This window comes from Suricata suricatta, chromosome 3 (assembly GCF_006229205.1).
Source record: "Suricata suricatta isolate VVHF042 chromosome 3, meerkat_22Aug2017_6uvM2_HiC, whole genome shotgun sequence".
NCBI classification, from domain to species: Eukaryota; Metazoa; Chordata; class Mammalia; order Carnivora; family Herpestidae; genus Suricata; species Suricata suricatta.
The window spans coordinates 138,747,321-138,766,786 of record NC_043702.1 but is presented as its reverse complement, the minus strand read 5'-3'; the positions used below and the strand labels follow the sequence as shown (position 1 = coordinate 138,766,786).

Below are 19,466 nucleotides of genomic sequence, written 5' to 3'. Positions count from 1 at the left end.
GAGGAGGGGCGGACTCTTCCAGTAGAATGTGAGGCTTCCAGCAGAGCCTGTGCAATCTGCAGGTTTCCAGAGAGCAAGAGTATCCAGAAATCTACCGTCACCCTGACCCCACCCTCTGCAGAACATCCTTCATCATTTCAAGAAGGTAAAATGAGACAGCCAGAGTGGGGGACGAGATGGCAACTTCTGGTTTATTCTGACAGCCAGTGTGTAGGGTGCTCTGTGTGGGGAATATGACTCACCAGCCTCGGTCATGACTCTGGGCCCAGGATTCACAAGTGTTCCAAAATTAGCAACCAACTTTGTACACCCACAGAGTAGTAAGACACTTCCCATTGAAAACACTCAACCAGTAGGGGAATACATGGAGAAAAGGAAGGTTAAAAGGGCTGTGGATTATTATAGTTCTTTCAGTTAGCCTAGAAAATCTTTCTAGAGAATATAGTCTTCTCTACTTCACCATTTATTACCCGATTCATCCACCCATTCAAAAAGCTTTTGCTGGAAGATTCCCAATGCCTAGCACTGTTCTAGGTGTGAGAGAGGCAGCAAAATAAAGGAGTCCTTTCTTTCATGGAAATGACAATACAGTGGGGAAACCTTGTGAGAATGGCTTCATCTCTTATAGTTTCCTCATCTACAAAATGGGGATAATTATGTACTGCTTCATTGGATAACGTGTGTGTAACACTCATCAGGGTGCCTGACCCTCGGCAGACATTTATCTAATGTTAGCTGTCAGCTTCTGTTGAGGAACAACTGATGTGTTATTAAGATCATCAGTGTTTTGGGGGTGCCTGGGTGGCTCAGTCAGTTAAGTGTCCAACTTCTGCTCGGGTCATGATCTCACGGTTTGTGGGTTTGAGCCCCACGTTTAGGCTCTGTGCTGACTGATGGCTCCGAGCCTGGAGTCTGCTTTGGATTCTGTGACTCCATCATTCTCTGCCCCTCCCCCACTCACACTCTGTCTCTCTCAAAAATAACCAAACATAAAAAATTTTTTGAAAATCATCAGTGCCCTGATGTGCCCATTGGTGCCATCATCCAGTCTCCCCGCTGGGAGCCCAGGGCCTCCGCAATGCCATTGCTGGAACTTAGCCCCACTATGGGTGGGACCAGAGATGCTGAGTTCAACATAAGCCTCCACCATATTAGAAAACCCTCACTCTATCTGAAAGTTGCTGGCTGGGTAATCAATTAGTGCTTGGTGCAGATGATGGTGATGGTGTTGATAAGTAAAGCATAGGAGAGTCTGGGTGGTTCAGTCGGTAAACATCCAACTCTTGGTTTCTGCTTAGGTCATGATCTCATGGTTTGTGGGTTCATGCCCCATGTTGGGCTCCACACCAGCAGTACGGAGCCTGCTTGGGATTCTCTCTCCCTCTATCTCTATCTACCCCTCCCCTCCTCATACTCTCTCTTTCTCTCTTTCTCTCAAAATAACTAAATAAACTTTCTTTCTTTTTTAAATTTTTTTTTAAATAAACTTTAAAAAAAAAAGTTTTAAAAGTATCTGTAAAGTGGAACTCAATTTTATAGTCATTCATTTTATGGACTCAATTTTATAGTCACCATTCATTTCCTCTTCAGGGCAGGCAGCCACCCAATCAGAGAGCTGCACAATGAAAAGAAGGTCTGAGAACACCAAGGTGTGTCACTGGTTGTGGTCCCACAGCCAGAAAGGGCAAAGTCGGATTGCCAAGCCAGGGCCACTACCTTCAGCCGAGAAGCTCTACTGCCTCACGCCTGCAGTCTTTCTAGACCTCAGTTCTTTTCCTGGGTCTCTTCCTTGGTGAGGTCTCCCAATGCCTGCAGGTGCTAATAGTTTCTGGTTTGAGTGCTTGCCAAAAACTGCTTACAAGTATCTGTTAACACAATCTCATGGTATTATCATTACGCATTTGTGAATTTCTTTAACTTCATTTGTTTTGTTTAATGTTTATTCATTTTTTTAGAGAGAGAGGGAGACAGAGCGCAAGCAGGGGAGGGGCAGAGACCAAGGGAAAGAGTCTGAAGTAGGCTCCAGGCTCTGAGTTGTCAGCACAGAGCCTGACACAGGAGTCGAACTCACAAACCACGAGATCATGACCCGAGCTGCTTAACTGACTGAGCCACCCAGGTGCCCTTCATCTGTGAATTTCTTAATAGATCCTATTTATTTCTGTGTTCCTGGTGCCCTCCCTAGACCTCCTTCTGATTTGGAAAAGGTGGGTTAGACCCGTTGGCCTTCCCCATTGAGGACCTTGGTGCCACTGGGCCCCCAGTAGAGGGTTGGCAGGCAGATCTATCTTCTGGGAGGCAGCATTAGCATCAGCCTCCTTTGTACGATTCCAGGTAAGTGCCTGAAATAGCTCTGCCACTAGCCAGTTTCTCAGTCTCATTAACAAGGGGCAAATCTTCTTCCTCAGGAAGAAATAGTTTAAACACACAATAGGAAGCAGTAGTTTGTTTTAAGTAGCCTTGACAAGGTTTTAGATCATTGCTAAGGTTCGCTCCGGTTCTGGGATTCTAGAATCTTAATTTTCTTGAGCCAGAGATAGTTTGAAGTGGGGGCTGAACAAACTCATCAGGGAGAGGGAAAAGGGGAAAAAAATTAGCTGGCTTAGAAAGTGAGTATAGGGGCACCTGGGTGGCTCTGTCGTTAAGCATTTGACTTTGGCTCAGGTCATGATCTCGCTGTTTGTGAGCTCGAGCCCCGCGTTGGGCTCTGTGTTGACAGCTCAGAGTCTGGAGCCTTCTTCAGATTCTGTGTCTCTTCCAGCCCCCTCTTCTCTGCCCCTCCCCTACTCATGCTCTGCTTCTCTCTGTCTCAATAATAAATAAACATTTAAAAAAAAAGTGAGTATAGAGTGTGAGAAAAGCTTTGAGAATTTTCCATTTGGAGATTTGGCTGCATTTAGAGCCGGTTTTCAGCTCTGCTGGGCTCACCTTTCTAAAAGGCATGCCACAGTGGGTCTTAAATCACAGTGGGTCTCACCCATCTAGGTAGTTGGTATGGCTGGAAACCAGCAAAGAACCAGGCAGTCAGAGGTCTGGTTCCTTTGCTGTGCCTGCTGTGATTTCCAGCAGAGCCAATTTACACATCCCTAATTCTTTGTGGTCTCCAATGGCCTCCTTTCCCAAGGCCACTAAGTATTCTCCTGTCCTTTTATGTGGTCATCTCTGTGTCTCGGTGTCATGGAGCCAGACAAGCCAGGTGTGAAATCCACCACTTGTTACTTATGTGACCCGAACATGTTTCTCTCTGGGCTTTGATTTTCCATTCCACAAAATGGGCCCACATTAACCTCTAAGCCATTACAGAGTTCCAGTGAGAATGAAATGTGTGCATGCATACATGATCATACTTAAACATTAATCAAAAAGCTTTTGCATAGGGATTAGGTACATGTCCAGGTGTGTCACTGAGTAGCTGTGGGAACTCAAGCAAGTTACTTCTCTGTGCCTCTGTTTCCTCATCTGTAAAATGGAGATAATAATACCATCTACTCCAATGACTTGGGGTAATGGTTAAGTGAGCTAAGAAGTATAAGATGCTTGGAATAGTAATTGGCAGGTGGTAATTATATGTGTCAGCTGTTACTATTATTGTTATTAACATGACATAACACACCCAGCATAATGCTGGCCCAGAGTCCTGCCCAGTAACTCCTGATGCTTTTAGTACTGAAATTGCTGCCTGTCCGCTGAAATTCCTTCCTTTCTAGTTGTCCTGCTCCGCTGAGCCCCCGTCCGGGTGATAGGAAACTGAAGCTTCAGGGACTGTTCCGCAATCTGATACTGAAGGCCCGTGTTTGGTGGTCCAAATAGGTGAACAGATGGGTCCAGAGGAAACCAAAGCCCTGAGAAGGACCAGCAACCTTCACTGCCTTCATCCATACTTCGCCCAGGCTCTAGCCTCAGGGACAGCCCCGAGAGAGAAACTAGTGTGTGACTTGGGGGCCCTCTCAGGAAGCATGCAGGTTTGCTGCTTCCCTGAAGAGAGGAGTCTGCAAAACAGATTCCATATATTTATTTATTCAAATTTATTTTCAGAGAGAGAGAGAGAGCGCGCGCGTGAGCATGAGTGGGGGAAGGGAAGAGAGAGAGCAGGAGAGAGAGAATCCCAAGCAGGCTCTGCAATATCAGCATGAAGCCTGATTCAGGGCTTAACCCAGAAACCATGAGATCATGACCTGAGCTTAAATCAAGAGTGGGACACTTAACTGACTGAGCCACCCAGGCGCCTGTGTAACCCTATATGTTGTCAGCTCTGGCACATGTCAGGGAGGCTCTGGGTTTACTTAGGCAGGGATGGGTTTCTAAGTCTGCAAACTGAAGTAGGCTACAACTTCCAGTCTCAAGAATTCGGCTCTGCACGGAGCGCTAAGCATCCATTCGCCAGCAGGGCTGCTGGTGCTCTGCCAGCCAGGGAGAAGGGCCTGGGGAAGGCTGCCGTGGGGGAGGGGGAGCTGGGCTGCTGGCCCAGCCAACCACTGTGCTGGTCCAAGCTGGCTGTGCTGGTGCTGCAAGGGAAACACTCTCTCACCAAATGGCAGAATCAAGCATGTGTTGGGCACTTACCCTGCACAAGGCACCGTGGAGGGCACAGTGGAAACTAAGGTACAACTCAAGCCCTTAAGTACATTAGGAATCTGGTGGAAGGAACAGAAGTACTTCAAGAGTAAACTAGGGGCGCCTGGGTGGTTCAGTCAGTTAAGCCTCCGACTTTGGCTCAGGTCATGAACTCCCAGTCCATGAGAGGGAGCCCAGGGTCGGGCTCTGTGCTGACAGTTCAGAGCCTGGAGCCTGCTTTGGATTCTGTGTTTCACTCTCTCTCTGCCCCTCCCCTGCTTGTGCTTTGTTTCCCTCTCTCTCTCAAAAAATAAACATCAACAAAAAAAAGTTTTTTAAGAGTAAACTAATAATAGCAGGACATTTGAAGTCATCAGTGTGTCCTTGCAGATATCAGTGACCTGTAAGAGTCCTAACTTCCTGAGATTCTAGGTAGAGCAGACCATACTGGCAGAGGCATGATCAGAATAGCATCTCCTGTGTACTTGGCACTTCTCTAAAGCCTTTTACATATATTAATTCATTTAGTTTCACAGCAACCTTTTGTAGTAGGCCTTATTGTCCTTATTTTCCACATGGGGAAACTCAAGAACAGGGAGGCTAAGGGACTAGCCTAAGATCACACAGGTAAGAAGTACGGAGCCAGGATCCAAGCCCGGGCTCTCGGTCTCCAGACACCACACCCTCCCCCTCCTTAGTAAGCTACCTGGAGCCAGGGAGGGTGAACCCCAGAAATCACACAGGAAGAGATTCCCTCTTCTCCCAGCTTGTAGGAAATCCACTGGTTATTTCAGTGCCTGAGGTTTGTCCCAGGGATCCATCCCCATGCCTGCCCCTCCCCTACCCCCCACGGAGGTTGCTCAGAGGTTTCGCCTTCGCTCCCCTGAGGGAGAATCTGCTTGGTTTGTTCAGCACCACCCAGGAAAGGAATCCCTCTCAGGGCACAGGACGCCTGCCAGGCCCCTCATAGGCTTTTGGGCAGCCTCCAGATGGCTGCCTTTGCGGAGGAGAGAATGCCAGTCCAATCAGTTGTGACAGCGTGGTGGGAGGTCACATGGTACAGAGGACTCAGATGGTTCCCTGCAGCGGGAAAGAGCTTGACTAACACATGAACCCACAAGGAAGGGTGTGGCAGGCAGCTCTGCATCCTTTATCGGATTGGTGTACTGTCTGCTAACTCAGGTCTTTAAATACACACACACACACACACACACACACACACACACACACACACACAAAGTGTATATATATATATATGCACAAAGTATAGGGGACTGGTTGAATAAATTAAGAAACACCCAAACAACAGATTACCATATAGCTATAAAAATCACTGCTCTGTAAGTATAGTTATTAACATGGAAAGATGTTTTCTGTATGTCAAGATCCACTTGAAAAGCAAAATGGATACTCTGATCCTATTTTCATTAAAAGTTGTGTGTTTGAGTACAGAAAAAAAATCATTTATACACACAAAATATTGAGGCTATCTTTGATAGGAAGGATTACAGGTTAAATTCTTTCCTTTTTACTTATTTATATCTACATTTTCTATAGTAAACTTGTATTTCTTGTGTAATAAACTTGTTATTTCAAAAATCAAATCAAATGTTGAAATAACCTTAATTTGTAAAAATGATTCATCTTACCCTAAACATGAGAAAACAACATGTCTGAATTTCTTGTTCCCTCTCCTTTTTGTCCCTCCTGTTTTTGGTGGAAAGCAAATAGGATTCATTGTGGAGAATGATTCTAGGCTAGGAATTTACCTTTGAGGAATGGTTCATGAGAGTAAGAAGGGAGTTTAGAGATGAGCTAGCCCGATCCCTTATTTGGCTGATGAAGAAACTGAACCCAAGACTTAGCTTCTAAATGCCTGGTAGCAAAAACTCAGCTGGAATCCAGGTGCTCAGATGCCTAACCTAGGGCATATTCTACACCATCATATTTGCCCCATAGACACAGAGAGGGGACTGTAGTCATTTAGTGTGGAGGTGACAACTCTGAGCGTAGAGTCAGCTGTTACACTGACCAAGATCAGTAACTATTCTTTGGCTCTACTAAGAGGCAGATGTGGGATGTTGGGTTAACTTACTGTAGATCCCATAGCGAGAGCTCTAAGACATTGTGCGTGTGAGTAATAGGAAGATCATTCTGGCGCTCTCTTCTGGAAAGCTCATGTGTGGTTACACATGAATGCAGAGGCCTGGCCACAAGTCTGGTCCCCAGATTCCTTCCTCTTCTTCAGTAGCTGGGTCATGAATACCGCCTGGGGTATTTTCACTCTTCTTCTCAAGGCTTATCTTTCTGGAAAGTAGAGCAGTGACAGTGATTCAAAGTCAGCATCATATAGACATTGTTATTAGTCTTTGGTGAAACTAGTTTTGAGAAGCTGCACTGATAATATTGCTTCATCAACTTCCCTAGAGAATTATTGGCATTAGCTCTATCACATTAGTCAAGACTTTTGGTTGCACACATCAAAAAATCCCACTTGAACTAGTTGAAGTGAAAGAGGAATGAATCAGCTCATGGAATTCAAAGAAAGGTTCAGTATCTAAACTATGCAAAGATCAGGGGTACATGGAGCTAGGCCTCAGAAACCATGAGAATCAAAGATTTCAGTACCAGGCCGGCCTTTGTCTCTCCCTCTGGCCTCCGTTTCTCATTCATGGTTGCTTCACCCTCTTTCATGGCAACAGGCTACTCCACTTTCCATGGCCATATTGCCATCTGACAGTCTCCGTCACCAGAGACGAACTTCCCTGGTGACCTCTCGCTTGTTCCAAGTTAAGAGATCCTCATGGGAGGATCAGTGTGGGTAAGCTATGGGTAGGGTGCTGGGTCATATAAGAACATGACAATACCAACATGAATGCGGTGTTTGGGAGGAAAGGTGCAGAAAACTAGGAGGTTTTTGCTGAGAGGGAGATTTCCTGTTCCCCCTCCCTAGAGATAATGAGTTGAGAAGAACCTGAACAATCAGATGGTGAGTTAGAATCCTTAAGAAGTCAAAATAGAACCCCTGTGAGTGGGAGGTGCCTGGCAGGGACATCCATTCTTACGATGATTGACATCTAGAGGGGGAAAAAGAAGACCTATAGCAAATCTCTCCTTGACAGGGCCCCCCAAATAGGCACACATGGGCATTTTAGGACCCAAAACAAGTGTCAAGAACTGCATTCCCCCTTTCCCAACCCACTCTTAGACAACTGAACCGTGGGGGTAACAATCCTGTAATTTTAACTGTATTTATAAATCCCTGATCCTTTATGTGGGGCTCTTTTCTATTCTGTGCTTAGTCTGAATGTTGCTATTTTCACAGAGGAAATCAGAGGAGAGAGGCTATAATTATAGGTCAAACACAAGTTCCGGAAACAGCAAAGGCAGCAGAGGGCCTATGGCTCCCTGCCCTCTTCCAGGTTGCACTCTGGGTGTCTCCCTTCTTTTCTTGGGCCTAGATCACTGCCTGTATCTTTATCCCCTTCTCTTTTCTCCCTTTGTTTGCCACCTCAACAAATCACAAGACAGAAAGGGAAAGTTAGCAGTAAAAGCAAATGAATTAAAATGGCACAATGCTTGGGCAGACCTGTCTTTTGGAGATAATTCAAATGGAAAAGAAAAGGAGAAAAAAAAACATTTCAGGTCATTGGCCTTTTTAAGCAGACTGCCGGCAATATTTACTCCTCCTGAAATAGCACAGTCACATGAAATAAAACCATGTTCGGTAAAGCCCGTGAAACAAAAGGACAATTTACAGGCTGGCACACTCACTGAGGGCCCTCTGTCTGCCGGCCGGGTCAGGGCTTCTGCTTCCTGGTTCTCCTGGCCACCTTCGGCCCAAAGCCTGTGGGAGGTCTGTGGGGGTCAAGGTCAGATTGCCAAGGAGACCTTCCTGGACGTTTATCCCTCTGGAATAATTTGGGAAGATAGCTGGAGGGTTGAGAGCAAGGCTGTGACAAGGATGTGGCAAATGTGGCCTCCATCACAGCACCAGTGTCCAGAAGCCTAGGTTGTAAACATCACAAGGGAAGCTGCCAATGGTGCCTGTCACCCTCCAGCATGGCCACCTCTGTCTCCTCTCTATCCTTTACCGCTGACTTCCTTATATGTTACCTACCCTCCACCTTCTCTTGTCTACTTTCCTCCATTTTCCTCTTGCCCTTTCTTATATCCTCTCTTTGCCTTCTTTCCTTACCTCTTAATTCCGCTGGGGGCCCTGGTGGACCTTTCCTGAGTAGTTGTGCTATTCCCTGAAAGGTCTGCTCAGGCTCCTGCTTGACAGGGTTAACCTGGCACAGGCCAGGTCTGGGGTCATGGTGACTTCCCACTGAGATTCAGAACTCACTAAGGACTCAGGAAACTTCTTGGCCTCACTCTTTGAAAACTCTTCTCTTCAGTTGCCTGAAATTCCTTTTAAAAAGCCAAAGCCAAGAGCACCTGGATGGCTCAGTTTGCTAAGCATCCAACTGTTGATTTCTGCAGGGCATGATCCCATGGTTTGTGAGTTCGAGCTCCTGCATCAGGCTTACTGCTGTCAGCATGGTGGGGCCCACATCGGATCCTCTGTCTCTCTCTCTCTATCCCTCCCCCACTCACATTCTCTGTCTTTGTCAAAACAAATAAAATCTAATTTTTTAAAAAGCCAAAGCCATTTAGGGCACCTGGACAGCTCAGTCTGTTGAGCATCCGACTCTTGATTTAAGTTCGGGTCATGATCTCACAGTTTGTGAAATCGAGCTCCAAGTTGGGCTCGACACTGAGAGTGGAGCCTGCTTGGGATTCTCTGTCTCTGTCTCTCTCTCTCTCTCTTAAATAAAAATAAAATAAAACCCCCAAAAAAGAGAGAGAATGTAGCTGAGCCCATCTTCTTTCACTTCTTAAACAGCCAACACCTGCATGTCTATGTCAAAGGGCTGCCCTTAGCCTGTCAGAATGTCCTTTGCCAGGGGACCCTGTGAGCTAAAGGGCCTGGACTGTACCACCCAAGGAAGAGCCCTCAACCAGTGACTGACAGGTGCAGGGTACAAGCACCTGACTCCAAGGGCTGATGTGCACTGTTGGTCCCTGGTGAGACTGTGCTCAGGTTACGTTCTGTGGGGCTTCACTTGATACAGTTCCTTCTTGGCTTCCAGTTATTCCCCACACTACTTTCCCACACCCCTACTGGTTTTTCCTGGAAACACAGCCTTAAAAGTCACCTGCACATCAATTCTTGTTTTAGGATGTGTTTGTTTTGCTCTGGGCTCCTACCCTGGTCTGGAGTATGGGAGGGAACGAGAGAGATGCGGGAGAAGACCAGGCCCTCCCTCAGGCACCAGGGAAGTCTGTCCTCACAAGCTGAAGGCGGGGCCTTCCAAAAGGCCCAGGAACAGGGGCAGCCCTCAGGCAGAGAGGGAGGCCATGTCCCCAAGTCTGCACAGGACATAGTTCCAGTGTGTGTGGGGGGAAGGACCTGATAGGAACTGAATATCATTTGACACCTTAGGGCTTTCCAATCTGAAGAATGCTGGAAGACGAACCCGAGACGGGAGGCAGCATCTGCAAACTGGGCAGAGGCAGCAGCTGTGAGGCACTTCTCCCAAGTGGCTTCTGGAGAGCAGATGTCCATGAGCAGACCTGTGCCCAAGCACGTGGGAACCACCATCTGGGAGGCCCAGAAAAACCTGAGAAAAGTAATGAAGTATTGATACATACTACAACACGGATGAACCCTGTAGACACGCTAAATGAAAGAAGCCAGACCCAAAAGCCTACATAGTGTGTGATTCCATTTACGGGAAATGTCCAGAACAGGCAAATCCATTCAGACTGAAAGTAGATTAGTGGTTGCCAGGGGCTGGAGCAAGAGAAGAACAAGAGTTACTGCTTAATGGATAGAGTTGCTTTTGCAGTGATGGCAATGTTCTGGAATTAGTGATGATGTTTGCAAAACCTTGTGAATATACTAAAATCCACTAAACTGTGTACTTTTTAAAGTTTATTTATTTTGAGAGAGAGAGAGAGAGAGACCATAAACGGGGAAGGAACAGAGAGAGAGGGAGAGAGAGAATCCCAAGCTCATGGAGCTCAAACCCATGAACCCAGAGATCATGACGTGAGCCGAGATCAAGAGCCAGTTGCTTAACTGACTGAGCCAGCCAGGTGCCCCTAAAACTGAGCACTTTAAAATGCTAAATTTTAAAGGGAGGGAAGGAAAGGAGGAAGGAAAAAAGCAAGGGAGGGAGGAAGGAGAGAACACATGAACAAAAGAACTGGGAAACTTGGGGGTGGTAAAGGAGGGGCTGGGGTCCTCATTCACCAGAGTCACAAGTAGGTAAAATTTTGGATAGTAATGTAATGTTGCTTCCTCTTTTGGCTGGTGATGATTGGGATCATTAGTGTTATGCAAGTGTTGAAGGAGATCTGGTTGTATAGATTGTACGTGGTAGGACCTCTGTGGCTGTATGTGGTAGGCCTGGTCAGTTGTATATTTCTGTAAACTTCTTCAGTACGTAGGGTCTCCAGTGCTAAAGACAGAAGGTTGAAGAAGATCGAAGGAGACTTTTTTTCCTATTATTTCATGAGTGCCCACCTAATTTCCCCAATTACAGCATAAACTTCTGAGGGTAGAGATCACATCTTTTTAGGGAATTAGGAATTCCCTCTTCTTTGCCATAGGAGCTCCTTGACCCTGTGACCTGTGCTGGCTGTAAACTTAATGTAGACCTGGGGCCGGGCAGCAGGGCCCATCTGTGTGAGTCTTCAACCCTGGACAAAGCTCTGTTCTATTTACTGCTAATCTCTCCAGGTCCTTCTCCAAAGGTCAGGGATGGTTCACAGGTCCAGAAATCTCCCTCATTTCTGCCCTAACACTTGGCATCGTTTGCTCCCTACAATGGGAAAGCAAGTTTGATTTCTGGAGGCTATGTGACACCCACTGGCTTACTCTTGGTCACAATACATGCCAGCAGGCCGACTGTGATCATATAGTTGCTACTGTAAACTCCAGTAAGCCTGAGGCCTAACCATCGAAGCCAGTTCAGAAGTCACTACAAGTTTTCTCTTTCTGGGGAAAAATAAAGAACTTCCAATTAAAGTGTAGAAGGGAGCTCCTTCCGTCCAGTTCCTCTTGCATTTCCTAAACTTTCAGGAATAAAAATAAATCATTTTTCTGACAGCAGTTAGTTCCTTTCTATTCTAGAAACTTCCCAACTGCCTTTTGTGTGCTGTGCTGAGGGCTGGAGACCTCTACTCCTCACCTCACTCCTCCACCCTGAGAAACAAACTAGTGCAGCCAGCCTGTGCCTACAAAGGCCAACATTTCATGGGGGGGGGGGGGCAGCGGCGATGGGCTGTCTCCAGACACCCAGGTTGGGTGTTTACTTGAAGGCTTGGATGAATAGGAATGTCACTTCCTGGCTCCAGAGCTGGCAGCGGGCCTGCCTTCCCTACTGGCCGAGAGCCAGAGATGGCCTGAGGTCCACACGTTCTCTGCACAGGCACGTTCTCAATGTCCCTGAGGCTGGGTCACATCTGGACTCAGAGTTTCTGCTCCCTGAGGGAGTATGCATGTTTGTGTGTTTTATGTGTGAGTTCGTGGGGTTTGTATATGCATTATTATAGGTTAGAGTGTTTGTATGTGTGTGTGTGTGCGGCTGTATTTGGGGAACTAAAGTGGCTAAGTATATACAGAAATCAATATTTATTGTAAAACAGTCTAACAATAAATAAAATGTAAGTAGAAAAAAACTACTCTATATCACCTTAGTGAACATTCTTCCATGTCTCTCTCTTTATATAGATGAAGATATCTATATCTATATTCTCTCTCTCTCTATATATATATATACACACACACACACACACACACACACACATACACAAACACACACATGTACATTTACATACACACATGCACACATATAGATGTGATTTTTTTATAACTGGTAATAGAAAGCTGTTTTCTAAGCACATAATAATAATGGACCTTACTGAGTGTTATGGACTAATCTCATTTAACCCAGAGCCATTCTAAGTTGTGGGCACAATCAGAATCCCCATTTCACAGATGAGGAGACTAAGTCATAGACAGGGTAAATAAAGTTAGCATCTGGGGAGTGGCCACACAGCTCGTAAGGGGGCAGAACCTAGATTTGGACTCATCGGACTCAAGGAGTCTGCTCTCCACCCTGTAGCTCAACAATGGAAGTCAGCAAAAGCTGTCAAGAGTCTTGAAGTTCATTCATTCATTCAACATTTCCTGAGTGCCTAACATGGGCTAGATCATGGGGGCAAAAATATGAACAAGACACAGATCTTCTTGAGACTCAAAGGCTTTGAAGGAGACACGGTGTAAATAAATCATCGCAGCTCAGAGTAATGAGGCCAATTACAAAGAGAACAAAGGGTAAGCCATTAATACTACACAGGGAAGTTATAGAGGTGACATTTTAACTGCGTCTCAAAAAAGGAAAAAGAAGCTGTTTGCTAGAGAGTTAAGGTGGGGAAGAGAAAAGCAGGAAAGGCCACTTCAAGCTGAGCAAATAGCAGGTGCAAAGTACTAGAAATCTCAAGTGTGTGGTGTGGCTGCAGGTAGAGAGTAAGGGAAGGAGACTCACAGATGAGAATTCAGACCTTGGGGGTAAAGATGCTCTGCTGAGAAGTATCCGCTTCATTGTATCAGCACAGGGGAGCCACTAGAGTAGTGTGATCATGGCTGGTGTTTTTAAAAGACAGGAGACAGCATGCTGGAGGAAGGTTTGAGGTGGGGCAGGATGGGAAGCAAGGAAGGTAGTTATGCACAGAGGCAGTAAAGCAGTGGTTCTCAGCTCTGACTGCCCAGGCGCGCCATCTGAGGAGATAGCCTGGAGCTTAAGAAACAGGTCTGGGCTGGAGATATTTTGGGGACAGCCATGAACATGTGGGCAGAAAGTTGAAGCTATAGAAGTAGATAGTGTTTTGGTTCAACTGGTCTGGAGCACAGATGGGGTACATGACAGGCTTTAAGATCTCTCCAGTTGATTCTCTTTTTGAAATTTTTTTAATATTTATTTTTGAGAGAGAGAGACAGAGACAGAGACCGAGCACAAGTGTGGGAGGAGGGACTGAGAGAGAGTGAGACACAGAATCTGAAGCAGGATCTAGGCTCTGAGCTGTCAGCACAGAGCCCTACGTGGGTCTCAAACCTATGAAATGTGAGATCATGACCTGAGCTGAAGTCAGCTGCCCAAAAAACTGAGCCTCCCAGGTGCCCTCCCCAGTTGATTCTAATATGCACCCAGCATGGTGCAGGACATGTACCAGTGAGCAGGGGACCTTGGACAAGTTTCTTAATATCTTTAAGCCTTTGATTTTCTTGTCTGAAAAACAAAGATGTTATTAGCTTGTATTTAATTCAGAGAAGGTATCAAAGTGTTTGAGCACCGTTCCTGGCGCATAGTAAACACGCAGTGCTTAGTTAGCAATGATTCAGGAAAGAGATAGTGAGGATTGAAACTACGTCAAAGGCAGGGGAGGTTACAAGGAGGATATGAATTATAAAGATATTTCAGGAGTGAAAATATGGGGCCTGTGAACAATTAGATAGCAGGAGGGCAAGGAAAGAGAAGAATTGAAGAGAAACTATCTGATTTCAAGCTTGAACAACTCAGAAGATGGTAACCCCATCTTGGATGAAGGGGTCCAAGGCCAGAGGGAGGAATAAATGTTGAGATGGAGAAAATAAGTGAGATTAGATACTTTGAGCATGCTACCTGTGGAGATCTCTAGCAGGAGGTTGGAGTTATGGTCTGGAGCTCAAGAGAGTAGCCTGGGCTGCAAATATTTTGGGAAAAGCCATGAACATATGGGTGGAAAGCTGAAGCTAAAAAATTAGCTAGTGGGGAGCCTGGGTGGCTCAGTCGGTTAAGCATCTGACTGTGGCTCACATCATGATCTCAAAGTCCAAGGGTTCAAGCCCCGCATTGGGCTCTGTGCTGACAGCTCAGAGCCTGGAGCCTGCTTCAGATTCTATGTGTGTGTCTCTCTCTGAGCCTCTCCCACTCATGCTTTGTCTGTTTGTCTCTTAAAAATAAATAAATATTTAAAAAAATTTAAAAATAGAAGTAGCTAGTGTTTCTCTGGGAGAGTATATATAGTGAGAATAAATGAGGACCAAGTCTAGAACAGGGTGAATGTCCACACTGAAGAGGTAGATAAGGGAGTCTGTCTTCCCAAGACTGAGGTAGAGGATAGGAAGCTGAAGGAGCAGGAATTATCAAAAGGAAAACACCAAGAAATAGCTAGCTACTATCTGCAGGGAAAGACATAAGCCTGGGATAGGGGAAAGCCTAGTTGAGTGTGTTGAGCAAGATAATAAGGTTTTTTATTTAGTCACTCTGAGTCTAGGATGCTCTTAAAAGACTTTCCATTTTTTTCATTGTTCCCACTCCTTCCAAAAGGCATATTTTCCTTCCATATCTGGATGGAACACTGGAGCCAGAGGCGTAGCAAAAACCTCAGCTGGGTCCTGCCTGTGGCAATCCTGGGGCTGCTGTGAACCCCAACACAGGGCAAAGCTGCAGGCACACGCTTTATACTCAGAGACCCTGACTTGAAGCTTTTAAGATCCAGACAGGCCCCTAGCTGCCTGTCACTCCTCTCTGACTTCCTGTGACTCACAGAACCTAGCTGACCCCTTCCTCCATGTGAGGAAGCCACTCCTCTGCCCTACAGTCAGGCTGCCTCACCTCACCCCTCTCCACCACACGTGTCTTCAGAGTAGCTCCTCGTCACTGCAGGTTTTAGACCAGTCAGCTCACACCCTGATCCTCAGAAATGGGCAGCCTTGGGAATCAAAACTGCATAAAAGGCCTGGGCACCGCCGACTGTGGAAGACTTGCTGAGGCTCACATCTGATATTAGTGGTTCTCAAAGTTTGGTCCTTGGACTGGCAGCCTCACCTGGGAGCTCGTTAGAAACACAAATTCTCAGGCCCATCCCAGACCTAATGAATCAGAACTCTGGGAATGGAGACCCCAATGTATGTTTTTAACAAACTCTCCAGTTGATTCCGATGCGTGTTCAAGTTGGAGAACCACTGTCCTATATAATTAACAGCACGGGCAACTTCATGGTTAGGAATCCGTCTCTTTCTGTGTATCTCTCTCTAGTCCACAATTCTGCAGACAGTAGTGATTAATAAATGCTATTTAGCAAGTATTTATTGAGGATCTGGTATGTGAAAAACTCTTCATAACACTGAAATCAAATACACAGATACACACACACACACACACACACACACACCGCACACACTTTTTCTTTGAGAGTTTGTACTTTCACCAGAAGTAGCTAGCTAGCAGTGCGTACTCACACACAAGCTAGGTCAAAGACAGTGTAAGGCAAGGTATGAAGGGTTGAAATGAGTGGTCCACAAATGATACAATGATACCACAAGGAAGTAATCAGCCAAATGGAGAGTGTTAGGCATTGTACAGGGCAGCTAACCTGTTTGGTTTGTTTATTTGGTCCGTGGCAGGGAGGAAAAAGTAGAGGAGGGATTTTCTGTTTCAAAGGTGTTGAAAGAGAACTCACAGACGTAGCCAAATACAATGAGAAAGCATGTTGTTGTTTGAATCCTGATTAAAATACACTCAACTCTAAAAATGATTTTTTAGGCAATTTGAAAAGTTTGAATATAGACTGAGAAATGCATGATAGGAAGGAATTATCAATTGTATTAGGTGTGAGAATGGCTTTGTAGCTATGCAAAAAAAAATGTCCTTTTTTGAGGTGCATGCTGAGATGTTTGGGAATAAATTGACATAACGTCTGGAATTTGCTTTAAAATGGTTCTCTCCAGGGTGTCTGGGTGGCTCAGACTTCGGCTCAGGTCAGATATCACATTTGTGGGTTCGAGCCCCGCGTGAGGCTCTGTGCTGATTGCTAGCTTGGAGCCTGGAGCCTGCTTCTGGTTCTGTGTCTCCTTCTGTCTCTGCCCCTCCCACTCTCATATCTCTGTCTGTATCAAAAATAAATAAAACATTAAAATAAAAAAATTTAATGTTTCTCTCCCACCCCTCCCCCCCACAAAAAATATCGAGGGAGAATAGATGAAATATGAAATACAATATGGCAACACTTGATAGCTGTTGAAAGCTGACAAAGGAGCTCATGAGGGGTTTTTATGTAAGTTTGGAAATTTTCATGATAAAAGTTTTGTAAGGAGTGGTGTAGACACAGATGGTGCTAGTGGTAAGGACCAGAACAGCTGGTGGAGGAGATGAAGCTGAGTACTTCTTTCTTCCTTCCTTCTCTCCCTCCCCCCTGCCCAAGTACTAGCATCTGCCACACACCAAGCAGACTGTAATATGAAAAACAGCCTGATGGGAGCAGTGGGTGTCTTTGGAGGAGTGGGGAGATTGCCCTGGAAGCTGGCGGCCAGAACCCAGAGGAATGTGGAGAATGGCCGGCTGGGTGTCTGGCTGGACTCTGGACTCTAAGCAGTGATGGGGCTTCTGTGCAGAAAAGAGTGATGAAATCTGAATTCCAGGAGAATTAATTTTGACATGCTGGGCAGGATGGAGTGAGTTGAGAAGTCTGATAGTGGATTGTTATGGAGGCATGAGGACCCTGTGAGGGTGACTGTGATGAGGGGCCCCTCTAGAGTGACATTTCAGTTGAATCAAGAAATCAGCTGAATATGTTGGTGCCTGGTTATGAAGCTAGCAGCTGTGAGTTAGAGATTAACTTTTTATTTATTTATTTATTTTGAAAGGGGGGAGGCGGGGGCAGAGAGAGAGGGAGAGAGAGAATCCCAAGCAACATCTGTGCGGGCAGGACAGAGGATGACACGGATCTCGAACTCATGAACCATGAGATCATAACCTGAGCCAAAATCAAGAGTCGGAGGTTTAACTGACTGAGCCACCCAGGTGCCCACATCAGAGATTAACTTGAACCACTGGGCAGATGGTGGTAATTGGTTAATAGAGGTGAGGGGACCGGGGCGGAATTTGAAGATGTAGATGAAGTGCTGATTTTGAATGTGCAAAATTTGAGAGGAGGGCAGAACAACCGTCATCTCAAGGAATAAACTGGAGGTAAGGAGATTTAGAGTCCAATACACTGACTGGTTAAATCTTTCACTTCTGCCGCACCTCCCCAAAATAAAGCCGAGTCCAGTTTGGAGACCAAAGTCCAGAAAGGATCTGAAACAGTGAGTGGTTGAGCCCAGATAAGAGGCGAAATGGAGGGGAGGGTGGGGAACAGGTGGGTGTTTCCAAGATGCTGAAGAAAACTTGCTTTTGAAATCCTGCTCTCCCTTGACTTTTGCTTCCTGTTGTGATAGGAGAACCTTCTTGAGGTTTCATGGGGCACGGCTCCAGCGGGTCATTCGGTGTGTCCCGAGCTGCGTCATGGTTAGATAACTGATGGCTGGGGAAGGAAAGACATTAGATCAGGCTCTCCCTGTAGGTGGGAGCCTGCAGGCTGTTAGTCCAGCCCCAACTACCCGGACACAAGTGAGCCTTTCTGGAAATGCGTGGTAGCTGCTGATGACCACTCAGGCCTGTGCCCCACAAAACTGGGGAACTGTTCTGTCATGATTATTTAATCACTTAGCTAACAAACAAGAAAACAAAAAGTCACATGGGGCAGGATTTCAAGAGCAGAATTACTTCAGCCGCCTGTGGAAATAACGCTGGGTTGTGCAACAAGGCTTCTAGGGTAAAAGAGGCACATTAGATGTTGGTCTGACAGCCTGACCACTTTTGAAAACCCAGCCCATTTCTCCCTCTTTGGAGCAGCAGGTAGGGCAGTAGTGAGACACCCCCTGACTACCCTCCCCCAAAAAGTCAGAGAGAGACTTCTGATATTTTGTGACACCCCAGAAGCCTTGTGTTGGTTTCTTTCTGATTCTCCATTTCCAGAAAATGTTACCAAGAAGCCAATAAGACACAAGGTAGATTATTTTCTCAACTGCCTTCCTTCCGGCTAAACCTTCTCAAGCTCTGCCCCTCCCCTCTCCCTCACCCCGCCTCACCCCACCACAAACCCACTTCCTCGCCAGAGTCCTCGCCAGCCCACTCACACCCCATTTCTCCCCAGCCCCTTGGGCTCCTCCTCCCGCAGCTGCAGCTCAGGGGTCATGTCCAGGCAGCCTGATCCTGGCCGAATTTCTTACCTCACTCAGCAGCCCTGGGCAGAGCTGGCACCGCCAAGCTGGGTCACCTTGGAAGAAGGCAGGCAGGAGGCACTGGGGTGGCCGCGTGTGAGTGCAGCTGACCTGGGCCCTGTCTTGCCTTAATCATTTTAAATATGACTTTTTATCATGACTGTTGTTAATATCATTAATATAGAAAGAAAAGCTACCATTGAGTGAGTACTCAACTATAGCCAGGCACAGTGCTAAGCGTCTACATGCCTTTTCTCATTTAATCCCCCGCCACACACATGAAGGAGGTGCTAGCACCATCCCCTTTGTCAAAATAAGGAAATGAGGTTTAGGTCTTGCCCAAGACCAGATAGCGACCAGGTGGCTGTGCTGGGATATAGCTGGGTATGGCTAATTCTCAATTCCCTGCTCTTAACCATCATGTCACACTGCTTGAAAGGCATTTAGCATGATTTATTCCCACCTGCAGAAGTGGAGAAGACCACATTAAATAGGAAATTGTTTTTGGGAGGAAGCTGGGCACCAGGGATCTGGGGTCAGACTGCCCCAGAGGCCATCAGGACCTGGAACTGGTCATTTGCAGGGTAGCCTACTCTTTCTCAAGTTTGCGGTCACCAAGCTCCAGTCTTGCCAGGTCTCTGGGCCTGTTTCCTACTTGGGTGAGTGGTAATAGGGCCAAGGTCACATTTCTGATTCCTTTGTGGGCCAGTTCACTTCCATTCCATCCTGTGGTCCTGATTTTGGCCAGCATTTCTCAAGTGCAGACCACTGCAGG

General features: G+C 46.3%; 1 long non-coding RNA gene across 2 annotated transcripts; it reads right to left on the bottom strand.

The window, feature by feature from the left end:
- Window positions 1–6,211: 6,211 nt before the first annotated feature.
- On the bottom strand, window positions 6,212–18,990 carry LOC115286705. Of its 2 annotated transcripts, none has more exons than XR_003906224.1 (3): window positions 18,701–18,990; window positions 10,038–10,220; window positions 6,212–6,861 (listed from the first exon to the last, which is right to left on the bottom strand). It is a non-coding gene; the product is annotated as an uncharacterized LOC115286705 (long non-coding RNA). The 2 variants fall into 2 exon arrangements; XR_003906225.1 differs by having other exon boundaries at window positions 10,077–10,220.
- Between the last annotated feature and the right edge of the window lie 476 nt (window positions 18,991–19,466).